The sequence below is a fragment of the Corvus moneduloides genome, chromosome 1 (assembly GCF_009650955.1).
Source record: "Corvus moneduloides isolate bCorMon1 chromosome 1, bCorMon1.pri, whole genome shotgun sequence".
NCBI classification, from domain to species: Eukaryota; Metazoa; Chordata; class Aves; order Passeriformes; family Corvidae; genus Corvus; species Corvus moneduloides.
The window spans coordinates 96955194-96972706 of record NC_045476.1 but is presented as its reverse complement, the minus strand read 5'-3'; the positions used below and the strand labels follow the sequence as shown (position 1 = coordinate 96972706).

General features: G+C 41.4%; 1 protein-coding gene across 20 annotated transcripts in view; it reads right to left on the bottom strand.

Annotated features, from left to right (window-relative positions):
- Window positions 1-17513, bottom strand: part of LOC116448603 (poly(rC)-binding protein 3-like) — a 516599-nt gene that overhangs the window by 137378 nt on the left and 361708 nt on the right. Inside the window, exon 1 of one of the 20 annotated variants that reach the window (XM_032119308.1) lies at window positions 5171-5247. The exons of 17 other annotated variants lie outside the window; for them this stretch is intronic. The gene's annotated coding sequence lies outside the window, so the exon portion shown is untranslated. Of the gene's footprint in view, window positions 1-4295; window positions 4494-4639; window positions 4946-5170; window positions 5248-17513 lie in introns of those variants that run through there. 2 more of the 20 variants (XM_032119269.1, XM_032119298.1) reach the window with 2 other exon arrangements.

Sequence of the window (17513 nt, the reverse complement as noted above, 5' to 3'; positions counted from 1 at the left end):
CATACTGTTAGTCAGATCCTGCCACTGAGGCCCGTTTCTCCCATAGGAGGAAAGTCTGCGGAGGTCACTGGCTGAGTTTTGATGGTTTTAATCACTGCTCAACAACTCCCAGCAGCATCGAGATACTGTGGTCAGGCACAGACCTCCGAGGAGGTGCATGGAAGAAAGAAACTTCATCCGACTCTAAATGACCATTACAACTTTGGGAAAAACAGGGTCTGATGCAAGTGGAAGGCAGAACTAGAGAATCAGAACTAAAACACCCAACAAACTGACTCTCTTGGGAGAAGAGATCAAATCATGTTGGGTTGCTTTTTTTTTTTGACATATAGATAATAGCCCTTTATATTTTAAATAACAATGACTTTCTATACTAATTGTTTTTTGTGTCTCTGTGCTGAAGGCTTTCAGGGCTCAGAAAGCAAGTCAAGATGCTGAACAGCATGTGTGTACACAAGATGACAGCCTCTGGCAGGGGACACAAAGGCTTCAGAGAACGGGTGAGCACAGCAAAGGGCCACCCGTGTGCGTAGGGGATGATGGGCTGTCTGCTAGAAATCTGGCAGAGTGTTCAAATGGGAGTTTGTTAGCCTGAACTTGATATCTGTGCCTGACTGATGAATATGAACATACAACTTTTCTTGCTGAACATCTCCGTGGCTCTATGACCACTTTATAAATGCTCACATGTATTATCATCTCCCTCTTCCCTCTCCCAAGCTGACACACACTACACTCATAGGGGTAAAAACACACCCTTTAGATTAGGTAAATGTCTGTTATGAAGACGTTCTGCTTGATTTTAATCCCAAAGAGCTGGCATTGAGCTGCTGTTTTTTAATTAAAACCTCCTTTGCTCCGTTGTTTTTTGTCTTGCGGAGCATCTATCAATCAGGAGGAGTCACTCTAAGATGCACTTGGTTGGCAGCAGGCTATTTCATCCCTTCCCCCAAGCCCAGACACTGACTTCTTCCTTCTTCCTCCCCTCCCCAATTTCATTAACTAAATGCACTGAATAAACCTTAACATCCCAGCTAAATCCTATTGGCCCTGGATTTGCTGCTTAATGCTAAAACCCAAGCGACCCATTTTTCTCCTGTTGATACTTCGATTGCTGATGGCAGCCAGCAGAGAAAAATACCCAACTTTAAACTATTTTAATATAAGGAACAAAACCCAGAGCATTCATCACTCACTCTTTCTGCTGCTGTTCACAAACTTTACGTAAGCTTTACATGACGTGTCAAGGCGTCCCTTGCTTTTGTGCTTCATAGGCAGCACAGTGAGCCTGTTGCTTAGCAAATGATTACAACAGAGTGCATCTGTTATTAAAAGTGTAACTAGGTCTCTTTTCAAGGAAAATGATCTGGCAAAGTCTAGAAAATTAATTTCTCTGCATTCTACAATCCCCAATCATGTTGTTATAAACATCAGAAGATGATCCCACTAACTTAAAATCTTGGGGAGAGAATAGCAATGAGAGTAAACAGCTTCAGTGCTACAGAATCATTTTGGTTGCTATCCTTATGTTTTGCTCTGAACTCTAAGTTTGTCTTCCCAATTTCACATATGCCACAGAAAAGGCTAAAGATTATTCACTGTGCCCCTGCCTCTTGGCTGTAAGCCCTGCAGTTACAGCTGCTGCACATCATCTCCCCTCAGCTCAGCTGCTCAATGCTTCCTCCTTGGTCCGTGATGACAAATGGGAACCTTGCTGGTTCTTCCCTGCTCCTGACTCGCTCTTTCCAAAGCACTCAAACTGAGTCATCCATCCAGCTGCAAAGCCTCCCTGGGGGAGCATTACGACCTTTGGCTCCCGGTGTCACCCACCTGCCTTCACTGCTTTGCTCCACTAGACCTCTGATCTCTCTTCCACCTTAAAAACGTTACACCACGACTACCGTGTGTCTTGCCACAACGTCTAACACTCCAAAACCCTTCCCTCCCACAAATACCTCTTTTCCACTTCTGCCACACACACCCGTGGCTGCAGTCACATCCCCCATCAGCTTTGCAAGCTGCTCCACGACTTTCCACGGCAGTGATACCCTGCTGCAGGGTCCCTATGCAGTTGTCCCTGCCCAGCATGCCTGGACCCAGGCTCCCAACCCTCTCAAGCAGGAGACGCACCTCACCCTCTGCTCCCCCGTGTCCTGTCCTCTCCGAGCACTGAGCACCATGAGGGATGTGAACCCCGGTCCTTTCACCAGGAGAGCCTCTTGCCCTGCAATGGATCTGTGGAAAGTGGCTTCACACGCAGAAAATGGAGCACTTTCCCTCACGGCTTGCAAAAGTTGCTCACCGTATTTTCAGTAATCTGTCAGAGTGGCTATTCCAGCTTGCTCTTGGGTATCCAACCAACACAGCAGTCTTTGGATTTGACTTATATTTTTAATACCACATTTCACTTCACTTTATTATCAGACTTCAGTGTCCTACAATACCAAGGCTGGCTTCTGAGAAGGGCTGCATCCTGAAATGCCTACCCCACGGACACCCAGTCCTTTGCCCAGCAAATTCCCTCAGCATTCAGAGGCTGCAAAGGCTGCAAAGGAACAAGGAGCCTGGGCATCTGGTGGAAATGCAGCTATTCTGAATAAAAATTGTATTTATAAAGAACCTAAAAGCAAATGCAATCTAGCACTGAAGATATGTGGCACAGGTTGTGATTATTAGTATGCTGTCTGGTACAAGAAGCTTTCAAATAAAAACACTTTCTTATTGACTGTGCGCTTTGCGTTAATGTAGTTCTTACCAATACCACTAATGGAGCACTCATCATGTTTCTTGCTTCTCTGAAGTAACAAGAGAAACAGACTGAGCCATGTAAGAATAAAATTAATATATCCATGGCGCTACACGTTATCATACTGCACACACTTTACAAATGTGTTTAAATAGGGTCCTTGAAGGAAGTAATGGCAACTGACTTCAATATTACAGAAATATTCAAACCAGCATAAATTGGAAGGCAGGAGAGATAAGGAACATAACCAGTAAAACAAACGTTTATATTCTTCAAGATTTGTTTTTGCAGCAAGGACACGGATGAGAGAAAGAAAAAAGAAACCAGCTATTCCAGACTAAAGAAAGTAAAAATATTTTTGTCCGCCTGATTATAGATAAGGACGGTATGGAGCAATACCCACATGATCCATCAAGGTTCTTCCTTGCCTTGAATACAGCGAGCAGCATACTAGATAGAGGACATATTTCTTAAGAGGTTTGTGAGGAAGCAAACCTCAGCTTTTCCGTTTATTTTCATAAACCCTGGATGGATTTCAGCATGGCCGATTTCTGGACCCTGCTTTGAACCATTCACGAACTTTGCACCAGGAATCTTTTTAGAATTAAGCAATGGACAAATGGATTACCAGCTGTTCAACTCCACTTTTCACTATTGTTCTACTTCTAGAAACATAAACAAAAGAAACAAACAACACCTGCAGCTAGACTGGATGGTACACACACACTTCTAACACATACTTATTTATTCATTTTTAACATTTGAAGATAGACATGCAAAGGAATTGCCAGTTATGACTGAATTTTGTAGCCTGTAATTTATGCCTGAGCTGTTAAAATATGTTTAGGTAATGTGCGTCAACTGAGTGTTTATTTTTCCAGTAGCACTAGGAAGGTTATCAGAAACACAAATACAAATTGTACACTAAACATAATCATATCCACTAACAGGACATTCTAACAGATGCATAAAGGACATTAAAACATAGTTTTAGGCACACAGGAACAACATTTCTTTCATCTTCAAAAATAATAATATTAATTACCATAGTAATGAGGTATGAAGTCCAGACTCCTCTATTATTACTGTTAACTTTAAACTACCATATACTTTCTAACTTTTCTTTAGGAAACACACACTTGGAAGTTCACTTTTCCCCCACTGCACAACTCCCAGAGCGACGACAAGGTTGTTTATTCAGGCTGTTTACACAGCAACTCAAAAACAACAGCAAGAAAAGCCTTCAGAAACGTTAACACTTAAACGAAAGGTGGTAACTTCCAATGCCAACACAAATTCCAAAACATGGGACAATATTCCAGGTTGGTTGCTTCTGACAGTGATGCTGGTTTACAGCACATCAGAAACTTAATAGCCTCTGCCTTCCTAATCCCTCCGCAACCCCTGCGGTCTTCCTCGGCCTCTCTCCGCTTCACGTTAAACTTGCAGGGAACCATTAACCGGGGACACACGGACACACACCGAGCAGGCTCCGGATAATATTATCGCCTTCCAGCGCTGGAGCCCCGGCTCAGGCGGGGTTACTCACCCGAGGGAAGCCCACACTTCCCGACTCACAGTCCCTGACGGATCTCGCTCAGCGCGGCTCACTCGCGCGGCGGATAAACCAGCCCCATCTCCGCACGGAGGAGTTACACAGCAACTTGTTGTGTTCGGGCTTTCACAAGTGGAGTTTTCCCGACTTGGCCCGGCGCTGCCCGTCCCGGGCCGGCAGCGCGGCGGGACGCGGCCCGCCAGGCTCCCCGCGGGGCGGCCCGCTCGGCTCCCGCCGCCGCACAACAAAGACCCCGCGCCCACCCGGGGCAGCGCCCACCGCGGGCGGCCCCCGCGACCCCCGAGCGCAGCGCGGAGCCCCGCGGGGCCGGCACCCACCTGCGGAGCGGCTCCGCTCCCGCCTCCCTGGGCGCAGCTCCCGCCGTGCCGCCCTGCGCGGACAGATGGCCGGCAGCCCTAACAGCCCTCCGCTCTGCCGGAGTGAGGCAAAGCCCGGCTTTTTTTTTTTTTTTTCCCCTCTTTTTTTTTTTTTTTTTTTCCCTTCCTCTTTCCTCCCTTCTCCCTGTTCTTTCCTCTCTTCCTCCCTTGGCTTAGACCCTGGCAGATCAGCACAAGTGTGCTCACAACACCCCCTCCGCCAGTCACTTCAATTAGTGCCACATGAGAGGAGCTTCTGCCCAAAATCTGCTTAAGAAAGGGCCAGAGGGCAGGGCAATCGCCTTTGCTCAACAATGACCAGAAGCTGCTATAAATATCCAAACAAAAGCACTGGCAAGGCCAGGAATGTCATATCCTAATGTGATAAAAATTGTAAATATCCGATGTATACCAGAAACACAAAGCAAGAAAAGTAGGTTGTTTTTTTTTTATAAAAGAGACAAAGATTAAAAGCAGTTGCCACCTCCTTACCCTCTCCCCCCAGTATGTGACCTTGTAGCGTGTTATCAAAGTTGTGTATTTCTGGGTGCCAAGCTATTATGTTTTCGAGGTCCCGAGCAGCTCGTTCACAATCCCTTTGTGACAGCTGCTCGCTAATATTTATAGGTACCCAAGTTTGTGCACCTTATATAACCAAGTCGACTGACCAGGGCTGGGCAGAGGTAGCCTCCAACCCCACAGATATGGTGCATCACACAAATAGTACAAGTGGTGACTTCTCTAAATTAAAACGTTAACAAGAAGTTCCCAGTACACCAGTAAGTAAAGCAATACATTGGTACAGTACAGACAGGGGTGCATTTATATGAAGACTGGAGGGTTTAATGCAATTTGATTTAGACACATTTTACACGTTTAATGCAATTTGATTTAGACACATTTTACACTAACATATTCTGGTGCTGTGAGGAGAAACTCCAGCCCGAAGTTTCTAACTATACAGGGAGATAGCTAAAACTAACAAAAAAACAACCAACCAACCAACTGACCAACCTCACAAAAAGCCCACACACCCTTGATCAAACACAGAGCCTCCACCAGCAGTGCCTGGACCTTGGGCTTGTGCACCACTTCAAAAACGTCCAGTTCACACTGTGCAAGTAGCGGGATGCCACTGGTTCTAGCATGGGGAGGGGGGGCAGAGTGGAAGAAGGGAGTGGTTTTGGTCCCATAAGACTGCTTGTAAACTCTGCAGTCCCTTCGAGATAGTAATTTCCAGTCTGTTGATGGCCGGATGTCAACAGCTAGGTTCATCTGAGGGGAAGCCAATAGCCACTGTCACCTAATTCCCTCCCCAGACGTTCAAGAATGTAATCATTGCAGAGGGAGGGCACTCAGCTGATGTCCAAGTCTTGTGCCTCAATGTTTATGTACAAATCTGTGTAAAAGTAGTTAATCCTATTGACCAACCTCATGCTCTTTTAGAACTGAGATAAAGGCCATCTGCCATCTGAAATTAACCCTGTGTTGCCTCTGTCAGGTTTCCATCACTCAAAAATCAACTTCTCTTCTACTACAAAAAAAATGTTATTTTTTCCATTTCATCCCCATGCCCTCCTCTGATCATACTTGTTTGTCCTGCTGCAGTGAACACTGCTTTCTCAAACTAAACCAAGTCACATACAGATTTATTCTCAAAGCACCCTTATCCACAAAGGATGTTCACAGAGGGGTTTTGCTGCTTTATTAATTCCCTGAATTTAAGCATGTGCCCAACATAATGAAGAGTGTACTTTAGAAGATCTTTTAAAGAAACACATTTAAAAGAGAGAATATTTAAGTGAAGCTCCTGCAAAACTCTAGTCCAAAAAATCACATGTGCAGGCTTGCAAGAACAAAACTGCCTACAAGATTTCCAGACTTCCTAGATTCAGCAGGGACAGAAATATTCCTTATTTCAACAAAGAGTTTTGAGTAACCTCGAGTGCACAGATGCAAAACAATAACACCAACATGAGCAACACAGACTGAGCATTGTCGGGGCAAAGCTACCAACTCATGGGCTGACAAAGCTCTCCCTGATGACGGGGGCAGAGGGAAGCAGAGGTCCTCACTCTGGCACAGGCATAGTGCAGGTCTGTGCAGCCCAGCACAGCAGCCAGAGTTATGGCAGCACATCCAGCTGTATTTCCAAGGTGTTCAATGAAATATGGCTAATAAACCCTGCCAGTTCCACTGGCTGGGCTTTACAGAGGCTCCTGCCTCTACTTCAGTCGTGGCCAAGCTGGGTGTCCACAGCAGCAGTACAGGCATGTTTTGCATTGCAAGAGTGGACAGATCTCTCACTGAAGGAATAAAAACCCCGACGTAATCTTCAACAACAAAAAACCCTCCAGGTAAGCAAGTAAAAGATTTTTAGAATAATAAGCTTACCTGGCAAAAATATGAGCAATGACTTAAATAACTGCATAGTTGTAACTGAATAACAAGACAGCAAAAATATATCACTAATAGAGTGAAATGCAAGGCTGTGTGCATGGTATAAAAACTTAGCCAGCCAGGCAGGTGAATAAATTGGTGGAACTGAGTCACCGATGCCAGAAGTGACTTAAAAATATCCTTGTCTCTGAATTCCGGGTGGGTTTTGTATCTTTAATTTTTGTATCTGTCATTCCACAGTTCAAAGAGGGTAAATAAAAAGGGTTATAAAAATAAAAATAAAAAAAACTTCTCCTTTTGCCAAAAGGCTCTGTTTGTATTGATCTGTCGTGATCTGCTCCTCATTGTTTTGCATGCTGCTTTCCTACACCAGCTTTTCCAACCTGTGGATGGAAATGGTGGAGGAATCTTGCGATCTCCCTTAAGGATTGATGAAAATGTAATATGAGAAAAACTGCATGTATGGAAATATACGTCACAGAGGGGTATTCAGAAGGGTTGTCTATGCAAACTTGAAAGTATTCCAAATGCCATTTGCTTTTCAGATTAAAATGCTCTATTTGATGATAAATCTAAGAGACAGATGACAGAAATCTCCCCGACTGAGCAATGTCCCAAAATGAAAATGTATAAAGAAAAGATACTGTTTAATTTATAAACAATATAATGTATATTTGCAATTTAAATTTGTTTATAAAGTATTCCACCAATAGATCACTCATTTCATAGAGAATTATGCATTATCTGGAAGTGCTTTAGGTTAACTCATTATGGCAATGGAAACCTGGACCAGATACATTGGGTCCTTGCATTTGACATAATTTCCTGGGGAAGGAAACCTGTGTACGGAAAATTCTCCTCAAGCACTGGTTGAAGTTTTCCCTTAAATACTGTTTTGTTTGATAAGTGAAAACTGACAACACCACCAAATCATCTAGTATTAGTGTTCTTTTCTTTTACATGTCCGTGCCCTTGGACAAAAAATAATAATGGCTTCTGCTATTCCTTAGCCTGAATAAAATGTTGCAGTTCCGGAGATAAAGACGTATTGAGCTGAGCAATTAAATAGCTAAATAAATGAATCAGCAGAGCAGAAGTGACAGATTTAATTACTGCTTAGAGCTAGGAAGGGGAACTAATTATGGGGTTCATGAACCGCATGCCATTCTTTTCCTTAAGCATGTGCTTCGATTATTCTGGATCAAACTCTAGTGCACCGTGCACTAGATTTCAAAAAAAAAAAAAGGAGAAAGAAAAGCACAAAAAACGATCCAAAATTTGGAAATAAAGTCTAACCTTTGAAGAAAGAATAGTCAATACTCTGTTCTAAAAGCCCATGTTCAATTGACTCTATACTATGTGTTACAAGAGCTTGCTTTCAAACAGATAAACAGTAAAAATTTAGTTCTCCAAAAAATGAAAGCACAATGAAGTTCACTAGATGTGAATAAACCAAAGATTGCAAGAGAAAGCTGTGGTAAGTGATGCATAAAGCATATAGCTCTATCGAGTGATTAGGAGCCCTGTTCATCAGAAGGTATCTGTAGCTGGAAAGCCTGAGAAAACTTTTGATCCTACTACCTCTCTCCTGCTTTGGTCAGCCCACCACACCAAGCAATACATGTCAGAAAGATGCTTGTGTGGCCACCAACTACAAAAACACTAGTGGTGGAAAAAACCTGCTCCTCTGCTTCTGCCTTCTGTCTCATTTCTCTAGGTTGCATTTACTTTACCATTCTAATTTTATTCTTGTTTGATAAAACTGTCAATGCCAATTATTTGAGCTTCACATTAAACTCATGATCCTAGTGGTATAATCCCCTAAACATAGAATTCTTTTGCTCATTAGTGGGAGGGAGAAAGGGGATAAAAGCCCACATATACAGCATTTGAAACACATCAATCAATTAATTGCATAATTTTGGTTTACAGCTATCTTACACAGATAAACAGATATCATTTTAGGAATAAAAAAAAAAGAGCCAAGCTGTGTTTTAAAAAATTAATTAGTGAAGGGAAGAGAGGAGAAATCTTTCATTCATAGCCAGTTGTTTTCTAAAATGAAAATCTCAATATGATGGCTGTTTTAGCATAATGTTAAGAATCTACACATTTGCCTCTTTCCTAAAAATTCTGTGAAGAGAGAAATATCTCTAGACAGCTGACCTCATACACCATTCTGAAAAGAAAATCAGGCCTTTTACTCAGCTGACTTTGAAAATTTTAAAAGCACAGGACATGATGCAAACAATAAAACATCTCATGTTTGGTAAAGATCTAAGTCTACCCCGGCTTTAGTCGTGATCTCCTTCCACACCACAAATAATTTTGTCAGAATGAAAATAATTGCATCCAAACCCAGAGATGTAGGCTGATCCCTTGGAAGGCTCACTGAACAATCACAAATGCCATCATCATCCAAGATTACAACATCAGCTCTGCTTGACTGAAATTCTGTTCTCTGAAGGCAGCCAAAACCAAGGTCTATTGCCTCAATAAAGTCCAAAGTGAACTCTATCTTCAAAATCAGTGTCTGGGTTTCTGTGTCAAGGGAGACTATCTGCAGGGAACCAGGAGCACTGTACATTCAAGATAAAACCAGGATTTTTTTTTTTTTTTTTTTTTTTTTTTTAAATGGAATTATGGTATAGCTCTATTAAAGTGATATCCTTCGCCTGGAATTCTAGTGCAGTTAGATCAGAAGAAAATGCACTTTGTACCTAGACACAGCAAAGCAAAGAGGAGCTGATCTTCCAAAAAGACACCATCTGAAACACTGGGTGCAAGTTGCATTAACACCCATACCATATGAATTTTACAGCATCAGATATCCATGTTATTAAAGTGTGATGTCTGTAGAATGCCACTAAGGTACCAGTGATCATGAACCTTGCAGAACATACACAACTGATATCTTATAATAGACATATGATGATTGTATAAATAACCTCAGTGGAGCATGATGAGAATTAAAGGATCTCATGGGCAGGGGCAGCTTGTCAGCAGACTGCCAAAGGACAAAAGGAGAATATACTCTTGGTGCACAACAATTCTGATCTCAGGAGGCAAAATCAGCAGTATTTTGCTAGCAGCCCTGCCAGGCTCACATGAAAATAAACTTTTAAATATCTGAGGTACCTCTCAAGACAGGACGTAGTCGGCATTTGCATGTGCATCCAGAAGCAGAGTCCCAGAGGAATACAGGGCATATAAAAATGAAAGCCACACAGAAGTGAGCTCACCATCTGGGAAGAAATCTGACTATGTATCCACCATCTTCTGCTCTCACTGCAGAGCAGTGCAAAAGAAATCCCTCATGGGATACTTGGAAGTGGAGTCATGCTTAAGTATACTCTGGAAGCGAATTTGTCATGGCTTTATTTATACCCTTTTGCTCTCAATCTTGCTCTTGGATGTCTGCCCTTAGGTCTTGCTTAACATAATTTTGTGGTGTCTCACCACCCAGCCAGCCTGGTGCAGTGAAGAGACAAGATGAAACAGAGTGAAACCAGTAGATGATCAGCAGAAAACAAAGAAGGGTGCACAGGGTGTCTTGAGACATGAATGTCTCTTCCAGCAGGGTCATAGAAGACCAGAGCTGGCAAATATTTCCTTCCTATTTTCAAAGGGTCACTGGCTCAGGATGACTTTACTAGCAGGGAAAGGATTATCCCTAACAGGCATGAACTAATTCTTCTCCTGCATGCTGGCAAAGCAACACTCCACAGTTCTGGGTGAGCCCTGGGTTTTCAAACAGCCTCTGACTCTGTGTTTGGTTATTTACAGGGAAAGCAGCAGGTCATTTTTACCGGCATGGGGAGTGTGCCATTTTATCAAAGCTGCCCTTGGGAAGTTTGCTTGTGCTGATTGGCAAAAATGTGACTAAGCAGGTGTAAGAGGAGTTGCTAGTTGTGTGGTACAAAGAAGAAATTACTGTATTTTTTGTATAAAGTCTAAATAACATCTACATGCTACTAATCTCAGAGCTAAAAATAATTTTAAATCACCAACCATTTTCTTTTTTAAAAACTCAAAGAAGCAATTTTTTTTGGAGTGGCTTCCTAATAGTTCATCAAAAACTGGAAGCAAATATCCAGTCTTCACTGAGGATTATTATAAAAACCAATCAAGCTCCTTGACAGTAATGACAACTGAAATAACAGGAGCCACTGTCCAACTGCAAAGCTGAAGTAAGCCTCCAGCCACGGTGCTCGAAGGGTTTTCACAAAGAAGGGCAAGGATGTGTGCATACAAACATCAGAGCTTGCTTACTCTTGGAATAAGTTGCATCTGGGAAAAACAACCAACCAACCAACCAACCAACCAGAAAAATGCCAGAAATAGGAAGAGCAAGGAAGCCTGTGAACTGGCTAGAGTGCAGCCCTAGACTGAGCCTGAGCAAAACTCGCAGAAGGTTCCTCCTGTCTCCTAGAGCAGTAGTATACCAAACAGGAAGCAGCCATAAGGAGTATGAAATAAGGAGTGAGAAATCTAATCCTCATGAGCCTCATAATACAATCCTTGACCTAATACAGACGACAAAAAGGGGGTTTATAATATGTGATAATATGTTCACTGTGACACTTATGAACAATTGTAAAAAGTAATTAATTAACTAAAAAAAAAGCTATCTTGATTTGTGAAACCAGAGAAGCAGTTACGTTCAAAAATTCTGCCACTATGAAAAACAGTGGCTGCAACATGAGGGGGTAGCACAAGCCCAGAATGAACCAAGAGAACAATTCAGAAATCTAAAGGAATGGTTCACTTCCATCTTAAAAGGTCTGAGGTATGCCAGTTTGAAGGAACAAAGCTCCACGGCACAAAAATCAATCAGACAGTTGTGGAAGAGAACTTGGGAAGTTCCACTTAGAATTTCTGACTTTGGCTACTGAATTGGTAATGTCTGGAAATTCCATTGATAAAAGGTATGGAAATTACCAAAATCTCCCAAACACAGGGAAGTTTTAAAGTCAAAACTGAACCTTTGTGATTCAAATCTCAAAAGCAGACAGTGATAGTAGACCATCTGTCCATTCTGAATGAAAATGTTTTTAATATTAAATTGTTGAATTCACAAAGAGCTTGGGGTAGAAGAAGACAAAACTGAGATAGCCAGAAGTGGAGAATAAAACGCTGATAAGGTCATCTACATTTTGGAATATGTAGCATACTACACACTACATTGAGACCAAGGACGCTCCCTGAATTTCTAAATATAAGTAATGCCATGATTATTCCTCATTTAAAATATTCCTCACTATAATCATTTTGCATGCCTTTTATTCTAGAGCCAGCACAAGACTTTTCAACGCCTCAGACAAAACTGACAGTCAATCCTCCTAAAATAACAGATGGGACAGGGCCACCCCTGCCTGCCACAGAAAAGTGGGGAATTGCAATGGAGAGATCTAGAGGATCCATGCTGTTAATCTGGCTGCCTCCAGGGACTGATAGCAGTCAGCTATCACAGCTGCTGGCACTGAGCATTCTACCCATAGTTTCCACTCCTACTTTAGGGGCAGCAGCACTTTCAGACAACCTGTTTTTCCCTGTCCTAACATGGACAAAATTAGGGTGGACAGATGTTAAGGGATGTGTGCTTCGTCTTTCCAGGAGCCTGCCACCTTAGACGATTTCTGCTTTGCCTCTGCTCACAGCCAGTCCAGTTGCTGCTGAAAGCTGAAGACTCAATTTAACTTGGCTTCTTCTGCCTTCTCAGAAGATTCCACAAAGTTATGTCCACTGGTGTCATAATGCTTCTGAGAATCAGGGGCCTTGACCGTATGAAATCCACCTTGTGTAAGTCTTAATTCCATCTCCAGAGTCACCAGGATAAAATCATGCTCAAAAAAGCAAATAGTTCATCTCTAATGATCAAGAATATATTGTCTGTATTGTGCTCTTCAAGTTCCTTATGAAAGTGAAATTGCAGGGAAATTCTTGATGTAAAAGGCCACTGTGAGATATTTCAATATGCTGGTGCAACATAAGAGTTATCAGTGTGTCAGGGTAGAGCATGACTTGTTTGATCAGGAAACTACTGGAGAGCTGTAGAGTGAATTATAGATGTAAAATCAGAAAATGCTTTGAAATGTATATTGGCAGTTGTTCCTTTTACAGGACCATCAGAACTTGTGTTGCATCAGTATTGGCAAAAAACACTCAAATTTTAGTAAATATTAGTGTTTCAAGCTGAAGTTACTAAAGCCTTCTGCAGGTAGATTTGCTGCAGCTTTTCTAACAGATTATTCTGTTGTTGCCCAGTAGAGTAGCAACAGCAGGAAAAAAAGGTAGAACAATAATTTTGTGCAGCATAAAATCATACATTGCTGTACTGTAATGACTTTTTATATCAAACCCCATCTTCTACTTCCATTTTTTTTTTTTTTTTAATATATGAAACTTTACTAAGGGAGAAATAATTCAGTGATGCTCAGCAAATTCAGACCCCTTCTCCACCTGCAGATTTCCACTGTGCCCTCTTGAGATTCACTTTATCTTTCAGCACCTTAGCTCCAAGGATGTAAAATAATAACCTTGTCCTACCTCACAGAGCTACTATTAGCAGAGCCCTTTTATATTCTGTAGCATTACAGTGTTATGGAAGAAAAATGGTTTATATATGTACCATTTTATGGGTACATTTTCCACTGAACTTTTTAAAAAACCCACAAAACCTAAATTTGTCTCTTGAACATTTGGTTTTTCATTTTCTTTTCTAACTTCCATCACCTTGTTTTGCTGTGTACTGTGTTGTGTCTCCTGGTATAGTCTTTTTCTTGCTTCAGTCACTTTTCTGTGTCATCTGTGATGAGGTTTTTTTCAGTATTTGTTTTCTCCACTGTTGCAGTCTTCTCATTTCTCCTATATATTGCCAGTCTCTCCAGATTGAGAATAGGTAACTATTCTCAAACTTACTCAGGTCTTTGTAGCTCTGTTATTACTCTGAGCCTTTCCTTTCGTGTCTGTGAACCACCTTGCTTTGCTTCGTGAAGGAATTTCCTTCCTTTATGGGGGTAAAGGGGAGCACTACACCTGCAAGCATTCATTGATGAGGAGACAAGGAAATCTCAAAGAGTGAATGATCAGAGAGCTTTTATTCAGGGTACATGAAGGCCCTTATGATGTGTAAAATGCCTCAGAGATAATGAGTGCTTCAGGGTGGGGATGGTATCTGCCTGAAATAAAGGTTTCTTCAGTGCTCAGTGCAAAAAAGTTGCTAACCTTGCAGAGGCCTTCAAGTTGCTACAGCTCAAATCCCAGGAGGCTTTACAGGTTAAATTTTACATCTTGGACCCAACTGGGAAACAAACTCAAAGCTGTTGTGAGCTACAAAACAGGTGGTTTATGGGGTGATCGCAGCCCAGGTGCTGATGGCTCCTAGCTGTGCAGTGAATTCTCAAGAAGTGCAAATCAGAACCAACCAATGCTATCATTTACCTCGATTTCAATAATTTGGAGGACCTAGTTCTGTCTTCAGAAATATAAATCAAAAGTCTCATTGTTAAGCCTAGTTGAAAAAAAAAAAAGATGCTTACAACTGCAACTGCAACTTGGCCTTTCAAATAAGAACTCAGAATCCAGCAGAACTCCTAGAGGAAGAATAGACATGTTATTTGCACGTAGAATGATACTAGTCTTTGTATTACTTCCCTTTAACGGGTGGTAGGTGCATTTCTAAAGTTCGATAATTGTTCAGTTCCAAAAGGTAAGATATCTTCTCTCTGCAAATCTGGAAAAATGTTAAAGTTGTCAATACATGGCTGGAAGGCCTTACCTTGTTACGACTGTAAACCGACCCCCCATTTTTGTGCAGAGCAGCTGGCTCAGGGAGAAATCAGCAACTCTCCTGGACTGGCTTGTGAGCAAAAGCTCGCAGGACTCAGTCCTGCAAAGGCACTGACATAATCTGGTACCATCCTTGGCTTCCTCTGCAAGTGTGCAGTGCTTGGCCACTGCCTGAATATACCCAGGAATCACATTTGTACACACCTGTTTGCAGGAGACAGAGCCCACTATTTGGAATCTGCTGATGAAATCTGGCAGGTGCCCAAGGATGAAATTTGCCTCTAGTTAGGGTGTTCTGCTCACTGTTCAAATCTCACCAAAGCATTTGGAAACCTTGCTGTCTCAGTTGCATTTCTGAGGCAAAACATGCATACACACATGCATATATCCATATCTACACGTCTGTCTATATGTGGGTATAATTTTCAGAAAACACACTCTTTCATAGTTTCAGAATATTTCTAGGACTCACTGAACCATAGAGCAAGTGGCACTGAAATTGTTAGCACTTCAGAAGTGATTATTTTGGTATGATCAGTTTTTTTATTTATCTGTTTAAGTTTTCCCAGCTTGTTCTTTCATAATTCTGCTCCTTTCTCAATTAATTTTTAGAAAAGTTTTCTTTTTTTTTTTCCCCCATGGTTTGAATTTTATGAGCATTCCCCTCATGTTTTAGGATCTTTTCTGAGGAGGCACTAAAGTGAGAGAAAGCAATTCAGAAAAAGAACAATAATTATTTTATAACTTTTAATTACATGAAACCTTAGAATCATAGAATGGGTTGGAATGGCCTTAAAGATCATCTAGTTCCAACCCTCCTGCTGTGGGCAGGGCCGCCGTTAATTAAACCGGGTTGCTCAGAGCTTCATCCATCCTGTCCTTATACACTTCCATGGATGGAGCATCCACAGCTTCTCTGAGCAACCTGTTTCAGTGCCTCACCACCCTGACAACAGAGAACATGAACTTGAGCATGATTCAATATCTAATTTCCTAATATCTAATCCAAATCTACCCTCTTTTAGTTAATGTCAGGTCATTTTGGGGGGAAGGCAGGGAAAAGGGAAAGAGAAACTCCCCAGAGTTCTCATTTTTTCTATGCCATTTTAATACACAGCACAGTAGTGGTGATTATTAGTTCTTCTGAAAGTGGAACTTGTTTCCCAACCAGAAAAATAGGCAAGAATATCAACTGTGAAAAGTTAAATTTAGTAAGTCCAGCCAAAAAATTATTTTGAAGAGCAAGTTTCCAAAGGCATAAAGCAAGTATTTTTAAGCGCATCCAAAATAGGAAGTCTGCCAGAATGTCTGTAGGGCTGATAAGTAACTTGGATATGAAAGGGGAACCCAAATAAGATCAGACTCTGCCTTAGCAAAGTGAAAAGAAATCTTTACACCAGTGTTCACTGTGTAATAGACTTTGGAGGTTCCCAGGCTGAAACTTTCTTTACAGGGCACAACCTCCTTACTGGTTAGACAGTAGGAAACACAGAGCAGAAAATAAAATGTTCACTCTTCAAAATTCAGAGAGATTTCTAGTAGATCAGTGTAGGAAAAAACTGTTCAGCATAGTCCTTGGTAATTTGGTTAAGGCTGAATAGTGAGGTGAGAGTAAATCATACTAGATTATTTAATGTAGTAAAAGCCAAAGATGTCTGAAAAATTGCAGAATAATCTCAATTCTTTGTGATTGGTGATAAAAGTCTGGACCAAGAGTAATGCTGATAAATGTTCAGTCTGGAACAAAAAACCAAGGAGTCCTAACTATACAACATACCCAGTGATGAGCCTTAAGTGAGCTCCCACAAAATCTGAAATAGGGCTACTGCAACTGGTGAAACCAGGTACCATTCTGTAAAAGCACTGGCCTAAAGCAAAAGGAATATTATGAATTATTAGGAAAATGAAATAGAAGAGAGATGATACAGTCACAAAGAAAATACACCTTATCTCACCTGAAGTAGAAAACATATAAACAAGCATGTATAAGTAAGTAAGATAACTAATGGTAAGGCATGGGATCTGTATGAGGAACAATAAGCAGGTTGGGATAACTGACTTTTTTTGTTCTGTTCAATAAAAACCCACAATCTATTCTGGCATCCTGGTGTACATGATCACTCCTACAATATTTCCTAGCAGCAAAGACATACATTTTGGTAATAATAATGATCTGCATTTTCACTGTTCCTTTTCTTCAAAATACAGAGTGTCCCAGGAATACTGTTTAAATCATTAAAGCAGCCATTTAAGTAAGCAAAGCCAAATTCTCTTGGAATTAGCAGGTTGGAAGATGTCTTTGGGGCTCATCACCCAAACAAGATTAGCTTTGAAGTTACATTCTAGTTCAGAGGTTGCTCAGGAGCTTTCAAAGACATCTTTGTCCTATGTCCAAGAACGGAGATGCCACAGACTGTCTAGGTACCTGTGCCAGTATTTCACACACATATATATACTCACATACCCACACAAGAAAGGAAAGATTTTTCTGATATTTAAACAAAATACAACTTGGGACTGCTGCTTCTAGTCCTATTTTGGTGCACTGCCTAGAAGTGTCTGACTTAATCTCATCTGTACATTGCCAATAGGTAGGTGAAAACTACCTTAGTTTATTAGAAGTTAGATCCCCCCCTTATTCTCA